The following is a 13,524-nucleotide window of genomic DNA, read 5'->3' as shown; positions in this document are numbered from 1 at the left end:
CATTCAAGAGTGTATAAAAAAATACCATTTTTGAACACAAAGTATATACCAAAATTCATTCATAATCACATCCATAACCAAGCTATATCACATGGCTAGATAATGCATATTATAAATCATATTCACATACTTCTAGCCTATACATGCCGTACTTCAATATATACATTTTCAAAAGGTACCAAAATAGAGTTCGGTAGTAGTGATGATCCTTGATGATCCCCGAGCTCCTGATAGCTACGATATCTATAAAACAGTTGAAAACACACACAAAGTAAGCTTTCAAAAGCTTAGTAAGCCATATACAAATAAACTTATCACATTCATAATTTAAATTCAATTCAATCATATAGATCATGGCAAAGCATATCCATATATCTATAAGTCTCATATAACTCATACATATTTCATATGTCCACATAGGTTCAAATACTTACCTTTTATTCTTAATCATAATATACAATTCAAGCGTACCTGAATCAATACTCAACCACATAATTACTCGTTTCTTGGAATGCCTGTTAAACCGTTTGGAATCAATAAGGATACTCGAATAATTCAAAAAACTCATAAAATGCCAACGTCTCAGACGTGGTCTTACATGTAATCAAATATCGATGCCACTGTTCCAGATAGGGTCTTACACGAAATCAAATACGATGCTGATGTCCCAACCATGGTCTTATATGTAAATCATAAGTCGATGCCAACGTCTCAGACGTGGTATTACACGAGAACACATATCGGATCCTATGTCATGACATATGTATCCTAACTATTCCTATGGTTCATACAAGACTTCTCAGACGTCGAAACTTTGTCGATACTTTCTCGGATATCTCATACTCAACTCATATATCATTCATCATTGTTCAAGAGCATAAAAACAATAATAATTCAATTCAAAACACATTTATTTGTATATCGACTTACCTCGTACGAAAATGAACGAAAACGAGCGACTATTCAACGACTTTTGTTTTTCCCCAATCTAATTTCGTTTTCTTTGGTTCTGGATCTATATAAATTCAAATTTAACTCTTTTATTTAAAAAATCATTCAATTTAATCTAAAAACACATATTTTGGGAATTTTACAAATTAGCCCTCACATTTTCACATTTTGACACTTTAGTCCCTAATTCACAAAATCACAAAATACACAAAATTTCCTTACACATATGCTTAGCCGAATTTTCATAGTATTCATATAAGCCCATATATTTCATTTATTGCACATTTTAGTCCCTCAATTTACAAATTTCACAATTTAGCCCATTTTACTCAAATTCATCAAAAATCCAAAGGTAAAATATATTAACCCAACATCAAGCTTTCATAAACTATCATCAAACTTCATAAAACTCATAATTTCATCAATGGTTCAACTCAAAATCACCAAAAATTCCAAAAATTGAAACATGGGCTTGATAGATTACTAAGCAACAATCACAAAAACGTAGAAATTATTAAAAACTGAACAAAACTCATACCTTAACCAAAGAAATCAATGGCTGAACCCTAAAAGCTTTTATTCTTTTATTTTTCTTTGATATTTTGGCAATGGTGATGAATATAACACCAAATTTATGTTTTTGTTTTATTAATTTAACATTTATATTCATTTTACCATTTTAGCCTTGTTATTTTCATTAGAATTCCACTATCTAATGTCAAACTATGTCCATGCATTAATTCAATGGTTTAATAATAACATAAGGACCTCTTAATTATAAAGACATAGCAAATAGACACTTTAGCAAAAGAACACATCTTTTACATTTTCAGCGATTAGGTCCTTTTTGCAAATTAAGCACACAAATGATCAAATTTTCATACGGGACTTTCACACATGTCAATTCACATATAATAAGCATGAAAAATAATATTAAAATATTTTTATTACTCGAATTTGTGGTCCCGAAACCACTATTTCGACTAGGGTCTAAACCGGACTGTTACAGTAACACCCTAAACCCTGCCTAGACAACCAGCCTAAGTCTAGAGAGTTACATCATCGATTATCAATTGCCACACAAACAACACAGTAAAGCTAAACCATACTTCACATCACATTCATCACAAAACTAAGTAGTGTTTAATCTTCTAAATTCATACTGTTATAGTTTACCGAAATTCTTAATATACTACTTAAAGAAAGATAAACGTTTGACCGAGCTCTCGTTGCGCCAACCTGTTCAAATCTGGGAACCACATGAAATCTAATAAAAAACAAAATGAGTTGCGAACTCAGTGCGTAAAAGAAGTTTATTCAATTAATGTTCATTTATAAGGTAGTTCCAAATTCAGAGGTTTGATTCGATATAGAAGTAATTTTAGTTCAGATTCAGAGCAAATCAGTTACATATATATATATATATATATATACAATTTCAGTTCATATACAATGCAGATCAGGTTCAGATGCAATATTCCTATCTTCGTCTGCTACACACCGTCTTCGGCTATCCCAACACACCATTAAGGACATTTAGTGCCCAACCAACCCTACACACCTCAGAGTGTCCATTTGACACTTTACAGATACACAGCTTAGCTGCTAAGCAAGATTGTGACTAAGTGCCAGAATTATATTTATACGTATTATGGCATAACCACTAATTCAGAACAGATTACTTCCTTCTTCACAATCCCAACCTATGCAAATGCAAAGCACAAGTACCCATATTGAGTATTCAGCCATTCTATGTTATTTCACAAATAGATAAGACAGTTCTACTTCAGAATATGTATCATGGTATACATACAACTATGTTATTCACGCATCAGTCTCAGAAGATCAGATGACTTTCATACAATCAAATTTAGCCATGCATACATTGAAGAAGTCAGTAACAGTGTTAAACAACATTCTCAGCCTCAAAACAGATTTCGGGCCCTAATACCATGACACACGGCCTAGGCACATGCCCATGTGTCTTGCCCATGTGGTTCCAAAAATTTAAACAGTGAGTCACACAGTCTGGACACACACCCGTGTCCTTGTCTGTATGACCCATACGCCTGGGTACACGCTCGTGTCCCTGACCGTGTAGTTTTATACCACAAACAGTGAGTTACACAACCTAGGCACACGTCCGTGTCCCTAGCCGTGTGGTTTTATACCATAAACAATAAGTTACACGGCTTAGACACACACTCGTGTCCGTTGCCCGTGTGAACCCTGCACTAACATGGCCACACACGGCCTAGACACACGCCTATGTCCTCTCCCGTGTGACCCCAAATAAATGAATAGTGAGTTACACGGCCAATCACACGGACTGGTCACACGTTTGTGTGCCTGGTCGTGTGGCATCGATAGCCACCACTTTTCGGCGATCGAAACTTGCAAGAACTAAGGTTTTCGATACGCATCAGGTTTTGTTTAACGAAAAAATAATATGGAGGCTACCCGGAACCTAATTAACTGTCTGATAATCAATTACACCATCGTTTTCGATATTTTAACAAATCAACCTACCGTCAAGATTATGTCAAAAGTTTCGATGCAATCCCAACTCAATTCGCATGCTCACCGTGTACGAAATAGAGGAAATTAGACTAACACGGTGAAATAACATTTCTTGCAATATCCTCGTCTAAAAAGTAACTAATCGAGTGTTTAATAGTGTAATACCCTGAAAATCTTTACAGTAATATATTATCCTTGATATAATAAAATAAGGAAATAAAGTGATAAAAAGGGAAGTTTTGAGTTATGGCAACATTGGGAAGTAAATTATGATATCTTGATTCAGGAAAGGACTAAATTGTAAAAGTTAGAAAAGTTTTGTTGCCTAAGAGTAAATACTCAAGACTTAAAGGGTTAAAGTGTAAATATGAAAAAGTTGAAGGACCAATAGTGTAAATATTTTAAGGATAGAATGATCTAGAAACTAAGAAAAATGGATGAATTGGGACCAAATTGAATAAGTGAAGAACTATGAGGGACTAAATTGCAATTTTACCAAATTAAATGATGACTCAAGGATGGAATTCTAAAAGATCATGAAGGGCAAAATGGTCAATTAGTAAGAGAGAGAATTCTAGAATGTAATGATTATGTTAATGATATTTTAAATTAATTAATTAGATAAATATTATTTTATTAATATTTTATGAGATATTTAATATTATTTTATTATTATTTATTTAGTATATAAGGAAAGAAAGATGAAGAATTTTCATCATCTTTCCTTTCCATGCAAACTAACGTGAGAGAAAGAGAGGAAGAAAGAAAGTTTTACTTTCTTTACAATTTGGTCCTTTACAAAAAATTCACCATTTTCACCCAAAAATCAAATGAATTTCCATAGCTACCAAGAGAGAAAATGTTAAGGAGAACATGGGGAGTTAGAATATCAAGTTGGATTCAAGAAATAGAAGCTGGAGGAGAGAAAATTAAGTTAAAGATTGGTATCAAGAGAATAAGGTAAGTACATCAAGATTTCAATACGTTTTTAAGTTTGTTATTGTTGATAAATCATGGAAATAATGTTATAGTAGAGTTTTATTACATAAGGTCCTATGTTCTTGATATGTTAGTGAAGAGAAAATAAGAGAAAGTGATGAGAAATGGTGTAGAAAAAGAAAATAAGGGTGTTATAACATGGTAATTAATATCTTGCACTAAAACAGTTATGGACAGCAGCAGTAGTCTAACTTTGAAAAATCACCATAAATTTTATAAATTGAATTAGAAGATGAAAAAATATGGAATTAAATCTTAATGAGTCTAGTTTCTCATAGAAGAAATAGTGTAAGCAATGAATTTGTAAATTTTTATATATAATGAATTTTGTGAGACAAGGTCAGAATGAATTCGGGTTCCCCTGTTCAGACTTTGAAAAATAATAAAAAAATTAAGAAAAATAATTAGAGGCTTAAATTTATATTTATATAATCCTGAATGAGTCTAGTTTTATTAGAAACAAACTAGAACATCATTTGAATTCTGTAAAAGGAGATAACTAATTTTTAGTGAAGAAGGGTCAGAACTGTCAGACAGCAGAACAGGGGTGACTTTAATGAATAAACTGTACTAATTGGCTAAACCAAAAATTCTGAAAATTTTATGATAAGAATACATGTGAGTCTAGTTTCAGGAAAAATTAACGGATCTTAATTTCAAGTTCTGTAGCTTAATATATAAATAATTTAGTGACTATGATGCAAATGGACAGTTTTGAATGTACATATAAGTAAATAGTGAAATTATTGATAATGTTACTTGTTGTATGTTATATAAATTAAGGATGTGGAATGGAGAGGAGGAGGAGGAAAATATGTATGAATATTCATCTAGCATGGCTAATTTGCATGTTTTAGGCTCAGGACTAAATTGAATAAAAGTAAAATTTTATGGGCAATTTTGTAAAAATGTCAGAAATGACTAAATTGCATGAAATAGATTATTTTATTACAAAAATTTAACGAAATTATCAATTTAGTTCAAGATCGGGGGAAAACATGTTTTAGGGATTAAATTGAAAAGTGTTGAAATTATGGAAAATTTTGATATTTTATAGAATTCATGGACTGTTATCAATATATATGAGAATAATAGTTGGAAATAAGGATTAAATTGCAAGAATTTTACTTTCCTGTCCCTAAGGATGAAATCGTCATTAATTAAAGTTTAGGGCAAAACGGTAATTTTGCCTAGAGCATTAATTAAATGTATTAGAATATGAAATGAATGAAAATGATGATCAAATTTATTTATAAAGATCCGGACGACACAAATACGAGACTTGATCATGGAAAGAAAATATATCGAATAATAAAATAATAAACACGAGCAATCAATGAGGTAAGTTCGTAACTTGAATTATATTCGAAATGCTTGAGATTGTATGTTATTGATGTGAATATGATTTGAATGTTCATTGTATGAAAATTTATAAAACATTGATATATTTGATAAAATGGGAAGAAATCCGGTTGAATGAAAGGAAAATTCGATGGATCTCTCGAAAAGGAATTGACGGTAAAAGGATCTAGCCGGACGGGTGATCCTATCTGATATAGCCCTCCGAAGAATACGTGTAAAATGGATTTAGCCGGACGGGTAATCCGAATTAGGGTCTCAATTTAGCTCGACTGTAATTGGATCCAATCTCATTAGAGTAATTGTCGTTGCAGGATTTAGCTCGGACCGGTAATCCCGACAATACTCTATGAGTTTATATTGCAGGGGATTTAGCCTGGACTGGTAATCCCGCTGCAAGAATGAGGTTCGCGGGAGTGTGCTCTCTGATATAAAATGTGTAAGACCATGGTTGAAAGATACCATGGCAACCTGATATAAAATGTGTAAGACCATGGTTGAAAGATACCATGGCAACCTGATATGAAATGTGTAAGACCATGGTTGAAAGATACCATGGCAATGTGATATGAAATGAACAAGACCATGGTTGAAAGATACCATGGCAACATGACAGAAAATGAGTAAGACCATAGTTGAAAGACACTATGGCATCATGTCAAAGATAAATAAGACCGTGGACGGAGACGCTCTAGCATCTGTTGAACAATTGATATTCGTGTAATATGTATCGATGACGAATGGTTATATGAAATAATTATGAAGATAGATAAACGAAATAAGTATAAGTACATGAAATATAATTTATGTTAAGTTTGATATAAGCTATTACCGAAATAAATATAAATAAAATATATGGAAATGATGGAGCATGAAATATTGATATAATGAAATGAATGATATATGCTTATGAAGAAACGGTAAGAGCATGATATGTTTCATGACATGTACATATATGATTATCTTTGATATGTTGATACAAGGAAATTATGTAATTGAGACTATTATTAAACTCAAGTGCGATATGTCGAGAAAATAGATATATCAGTGTTGAATTTATATGAGATATGTGCAAGTATACTAACAATGTTGCTGTTTGATGCTTATACAACTGTCAAACTGTTGATTGAATGGTAATATATTTATTTATATGATGCATTGAATCGGTAAGTATTTAAATTTTTTTTAGTGATCTGTAAATGGTAGTAATGCTCCGAAACCCTGTTCTGACAGCGGATACGGGTTAGGGGTGTTACATTTAGAATGTCAAGCAAACGAGCAAAATCCCATTTCAACAGAAAAGTGTTAACACAACGGAAATCACAAAATGAAAGGAAATAACAACGGAACTTACACAATATCGACCTCACAAATTCACGCAAAAATCAGTTGCAGTAAGAAGAAAAATAAAAAGAAGGAGAACAGGAAAAACAGGGAACCAAATGTGGAAAAAGAAAAAGAAGAATGATAGAATTTCTTCAAAATGTTTAAAATTAACCACCATCCCACCTTCCGGCATTTGCAAAAAAAAAATATATATTTTCTAACGCATACGATGGGACTTGAACTCGAGACTAGACAAAATATAAATAAATGCTTAACCAATAAACCAACAAACTCATTCTTGACATTGATTTACCCAGAATTGCACTTAACTACGGATAAAGATTGTTTTAAAAATAACAAAACTTTTAATTATGTCACTCGAACTTCGGACCTTAAACACAAAAAAACAAAGCACAAAACTAGAGATACCAGAATTTAATTAATATAGATTTACACAATTAACAATTAAAATTTTGGAGCGTTACATAGATAATTAACATATATAAATTATTTTAATATTTAAAATATGGTGCTAATAAAAGTTTCTATTTGTTACTAAAATATTTGTAAAAACTAAAAAAAAAACATTATAAGTTAAACTCTTCATTATTCAACTTTTATATTTTGCTTACAATTAATAGATTATTCATAATAATTTGTAGATAATATAATTAATATAAATATAATATATTTGTTTATGTTATAAAAAGCAATATGAATAAAAATTTATATATGAAATATAAAGTTGATTATTATATGAATAATTAAAATTTACGATTAAAACTATTTTTTAACTTTTTAATGGAAACACAGTAATTTAAATATAAAATATTTCAATATAAAATTAACTTTTATTTATTATATAAATTCTTTTATAATTTATTTAATACAACCATAATTTTTATTTATAAGTATGATATTTTTTTATCAAATAACTTTTTAACCAATTATTTTTCTAAAATTTTTATTTATAAATATGATAAATCTTATAAATAGCAAAAGAACATTTAAAATGATAAAGTTAATAATATGATGAACATTAAAATATATATTAGTGACTTCAAAAGTTTCACAATAAATATGAAATATATTTACACTAAATTAAGTAAAACAACATACAACAATTATAATAATGACTTATGAAAAATACTACAAATATTTTCACTAAATTAATAAAACATTTAATAATAGTGATTGAAAAATATTTTTGAAATTCTTTAGTAATTTTTTTTTACTTTTTCTCTAATTTTTCTCTCATCCGTTTAAAACTTCATGTAAATAATAATTATAATAATTATAATAATAAGATGATGAAGAAGAAGAAAAGAAGGTGAAGAAGAAAGTATAACAGAGTGGTTGCTTTGCACCATATAAATAAATTTAAAAATAAAATAAAATCATAATACAATTCTCCATATATTTTCCGTATCATCGTGATTCAAATATAATTCAATATTTCCTTTGTGAAAAATCATTGGTTTAATGCTCTTGAGACACTTCTAACTTATTAATTTTGAAAATTTTCTTTATTTTTATCAATGATTTTTCTTAAAACCTACTTGATTGAATATGCTTAACTTAAATGTTATTTATAGAGCTAAACTTAAATTTTAAGTGGCATATAACTCTAGCACTAATAACCGATATTAAAAGCTATGAATTAAAAGATAAAATTAATATCTTTTTATGCTTAACATTAAGAAAATTATCACTAATTCTTTTTTAAAATATAACAACCTTACTTATAACTCTCTCTATATTTTACCGTTAAATTTTTATTGAAATTATAACTCTATTTTAGAGCACATAAAATTATTTCAATTTATTTATTGTTGAAAAACATAATTTATCATTTAAAGAATTATACAAAAAGAAAAGAAAAAGCACCTAAATTATGGTTTAATTATTTTATGCTAAGACTTTTATTGATTTATAAATTCTATTTTATTAAAGTAGTGTATATTATTTAGTTAACTAATAAATATAAATTTAATTATAATTATTTAATTATTAATTTAGTAATATGATGGAAATTAAAGGAGTATTATTGTCTATTCAAAAGTTTTTCAAACTCTTGCTTTTATATATACTAGTTTTTAATGTGTGATTTTAGGGTTTAATTTTAATAAGTTTTTAAATTACATATTTTAATTATTTTAAATATTACTAATAATGTTATTTTTCTTATTTTTAAATAATAAACAAATTGTGAACAATATAGGAAAATAAACTATAATTTTAATTTGAAAAGAAGAAGAAGGTAAAACTACATGCATCAATTATAATAGGTCATGATAAATAGGAAGTATATTTATACTAAATTAATATACACATTTAATAATAATTAAAAATAATGTTTGAAATTTAACTTTGTTTTTAAAATAAACCCACGAAACAGTTTTCACTTGCATCAAACAAATAACATAGAAAAAATTGTTTTAAGAGTGCTTGGTTATTCAAGAACTATTGCTTGAATGCTTCATTTTTTATTATTATATATAATTCTAGCTTATTAATGCTAACAATCTCTATTTTATTATCAGTATTTTTTTAGATGTTAATTGGTATATAACTCTAATATTATTTAAGTGATAATTAAGATACTTGTAGTTCTATTCAAATAATAACTCTATTTTACATCAATAAAATTAGTGCAAGTTTTTTTTTAAAAATTAACAAAACATTTTTTACGTCAAATTTTAACTAATAATCTTAAATTAAATTATAATTATAAATATTACAATTTTTCTTATATTTTATGCTTAGATATTTATTCAAGTAATAACTTGATAAGTTTAATATTAATTATGTGATAATTAATATACTTAGAATTATGTAACAGCCTAATTTTCAGTGGTATCGGGAATAGAGATTTGAGATCACTAAATCCGACGGGTGAGTTGAAAATTTAATAAATTAATACCTATGAGTCAAATGTGAATATAATAGCATTTTTGAATTAGTGAATTTGGTGATTTAAAAGAATTAATTAGGTAAATTGGGTCGAGAATGAGGTATCGAGACCTCGACTTCATAAATCGATCCATAAATATTTTTAGAAATATTTATGGAGTGTTGGTGAGGTAGTAATAAAATTTAGTCAGAAAATTTTGACGTTTGGGTGGTTAATTAAATAAAAAGAACTAAATTGAAAAGGGTGTAAAAGTTGCTAAAAGGATTAAATAGCTCAATTGTCAAATGAGTAAGGAGCTAAAGTGCAAATAAGCCCAAAGGAGATATTTTGAGCGGCAATAGCTGAGAAAAATAAAAAATGGGTGAAATAAGGGCAAAATTGGAAAATTGACAAAATTGGCTAAATAAAAATGGGACTAAATTGGAATATCTAGAATTCTCTTCATTTCTCTTCATATTCATCAGCTGAAAAATAGCCATGGAGGAGGGTTCAAGCTCGTTTTCATACTCTAGCTTCATGTAAGTTTAATTCTTACTTTCTCCTTGAAATTTTTATGTTTTTGGACTTTTACAATTGGGTCCAACTTACTATTTCATAGTTTTTGATTCCATGTCTAATTTTTGAAGTTGTTATGGATGAGTGCTGGAAGTATATGATGATTTGGCATGGATTTAGAGCTTTAAATTGTTTATATTCTGATTTTATTGAAAGAATTGAATAGAAAGTGAATGTTTGGGACCTAATTGTAAAGAAGTTTGAAGTTAGAGTTTTATGTGGAAATTATGAGTTTCAATAGTTATGAAATAACTTATAATGTCTATAAAAAGTATTAATTGAGAAAATTATCTTAATTGAGGGGTTAATTGAGCAAGGAGTGAATTGTATGAATTGTGAAATTTGGGGTAAAATGGAAATCAACATTTTGCACTAAAACTGTTTTGGGCAGCAGCAGTAGTTTAACTTTGAAAAATCACCAAAAATTGTATAAATCGAATTAGAGGATTAATAAAATATGAAATTAAATCTTATTGAGTCTAGTTTCTTATAAAAGAAATTATGTAAGCAATGGAATTTTAAATCATGAGATACAATAACTTTTGTGAGACAAGGTCAGAATGATTTCGGGTTCCCCTGTTCTGAATTTGGAAAATCATCAAAAATTGGATAAAAATAATTAGAGGCTTAAATTTATATGTTTAGAATCCTGAATGATTCCATTTTCAAGAGAAACAAACGAGGACATCATTCGAATCTTGTACTAGAAGATAATTAATTTTTAGTGAAGAAGGGTCGGAACTGTCAGACAACAGAACATGGGAGACTTCAATGAATAAACTGTATTAATTGGCCCAACCAAAAATTATGAAATTTTTATGGTAAGAATAAATATGAGTATAGTTTCTGGGAAAATTTATGGATCTTAATTTGGAGTTCTTTAAATCAAGATAAAAATAATTTAGTGACTATGACACAGATGGACAGCTTGAATATTCACATAAGTAGATAGTGAAAATTATGGATAATGTTACCTACAAGTGTGTTGTTTATACTAAGGATGTGGATGGAGAGGAGGAGGAGGAAAATATACAAAAATATATGAATGACTCGTGTATAAATTGATCACATGCCCGATTATAATCGATAAGTGTTGGATTAGAAATGATATAATGTTTTATTTGGTATATTTATTATGAAATTATGATTATCGTTATAATACAAAAATTGAACTTGTGAGTTTATATGGCTAAATTTTAGTGATTATTTGTTAATTTTATGAATTTCATGATGTGTTATTTCATATGTATTGATGATAAAATCGTGAATAATGTAAAAGCATGAAAATTGAATAAATGATCAAATTGAGCATTTCAGTTCAGTGACAAGATGAATTGAAGGAAAAGACCATGGTTGGACCATGGCAACAAGTGATAAGTGATAGCTTCGGCTACACTTATTTGATCAAGGAAAAGTGAAAGTGATAAGTGATAGCTTCGGCTACACTTATCTGATCAATGACAAATGACAAGTGAAAAGTGGTAGCTTTAGCTACCTGATCAGTGAAAAGTGGTAGCTTCTGCTACCTGATCAGTGAAAAGTGGTAGTTCCGACTACCTGATCAGTAAAAAGTGGTAGCTCCGGCTACCTGATCAGTGAAAAATGGTAGCTCCGGCTACCTGATCAGTGAATACTGGTAGCTTCGGCTACAAGTGACAAGTGACAAGTGATTTCCGTATAAGACCATATCTGGGATATGGCATCGGTGTGATATATGCTACTGTATAAGACCATATCTGGGATATGGTATCAATGAGTTATGTGATTCGTGTAAGACCATAGCTAGGCTATGGCATCGATATATGAATATGTGTAAGACCATAGCTGGGCTATGGCATCATTATGTGAAGATGTGTAAGACCATAGTTGAACTATGGCATCGAGAAAACGAAGTACTCAATTCCGTAAGACGTCCACTATTTTGACAAAGTTTGGTAAGTGTTACATAGAATTATGTGATACAAGGAAGTACGAGTTGATAAGATACGAGTATAGAACTTGGTTGATAAATGAATTCATTTGTGATTATATAATTGTTCATCTTGAATGTACTGTCCATATGTATTGATAATTCAAATGTTTTAATGAATAAAATTCTGATATGGAATAAATTGAACACGAGACAAATAATTATGAACTTGAACTCGAAATTCATGAAAATGACGGTTATTGATATATGGAGACATGAGACATTGATATATGAATATGGAAAATATTTGATAAATGTGTTTATTCATAATTATAGAATTATATACCTCATGTGTACTATTTGCATAAAGATGATATTTCAAATACTTTGGTTATTTAAGCTTAAATATGAAATAATCTGAAATCAAGATAAGTTGTTATGAAAATATATTTAGATTACAGAGATATGGCTGATATATGTTGGATGATTACATAACGTGAAATTGTGTATATATATATGAGAAATTGAATGAGAATTAAGCCCATACACGTTTCTTGAAGTGTACGACTGATAAGGGTGATGAAGTTATAAACAGAGAGTTACATGGGTTGAAAACACGAGCGTGTGACTCTCCAAAGTGTGAAAATTTTCTAAGTGCTGCAAAAGTTTCATATGTTTACGGTTTGGTCCCGAACCACCCTGAATGTATGTTTTGGGCTCCGTAGGCCCATATAAGGGACGTTAAACATATGTATGAAAGTTTTTAATTTAGAAAAAAATTTTATGGCTGATTTTTTTACATGATTGATCATATTAAGTTTGGTAATGCCTCGTACCCTATTCTAGGCTCAGAATACGGGTAGGGGGTGTTACAAATTATATTCAAGTAATCACTCTATTTTTTTTTTTGGTGAAAAAATAGTCTAAAGAAATATCAAGAGATTACAAAATAGAATTAAGGAATAAAGTATCCCTAGCAATATCCTCTTCT

This window comes from Gossypium arboreum, chromosome 9 (genome assembly GCF_025698485.1).
Source record: "Gossypium arboreum isolate Shixiya-1 chromosome 9, ASM2569848v2, whole genome shotgun sequence".
In the NCBI taxonomy this organism is placed as follows: Eukaryota; Viridiplantae; Streptophyta; class Magnoliopsida; order Malvales; family Malvaceae; genus Gossypium; species Gossypium arboreum.
This window is presented reverse-complemented; position numbering follows the sequence as displayed.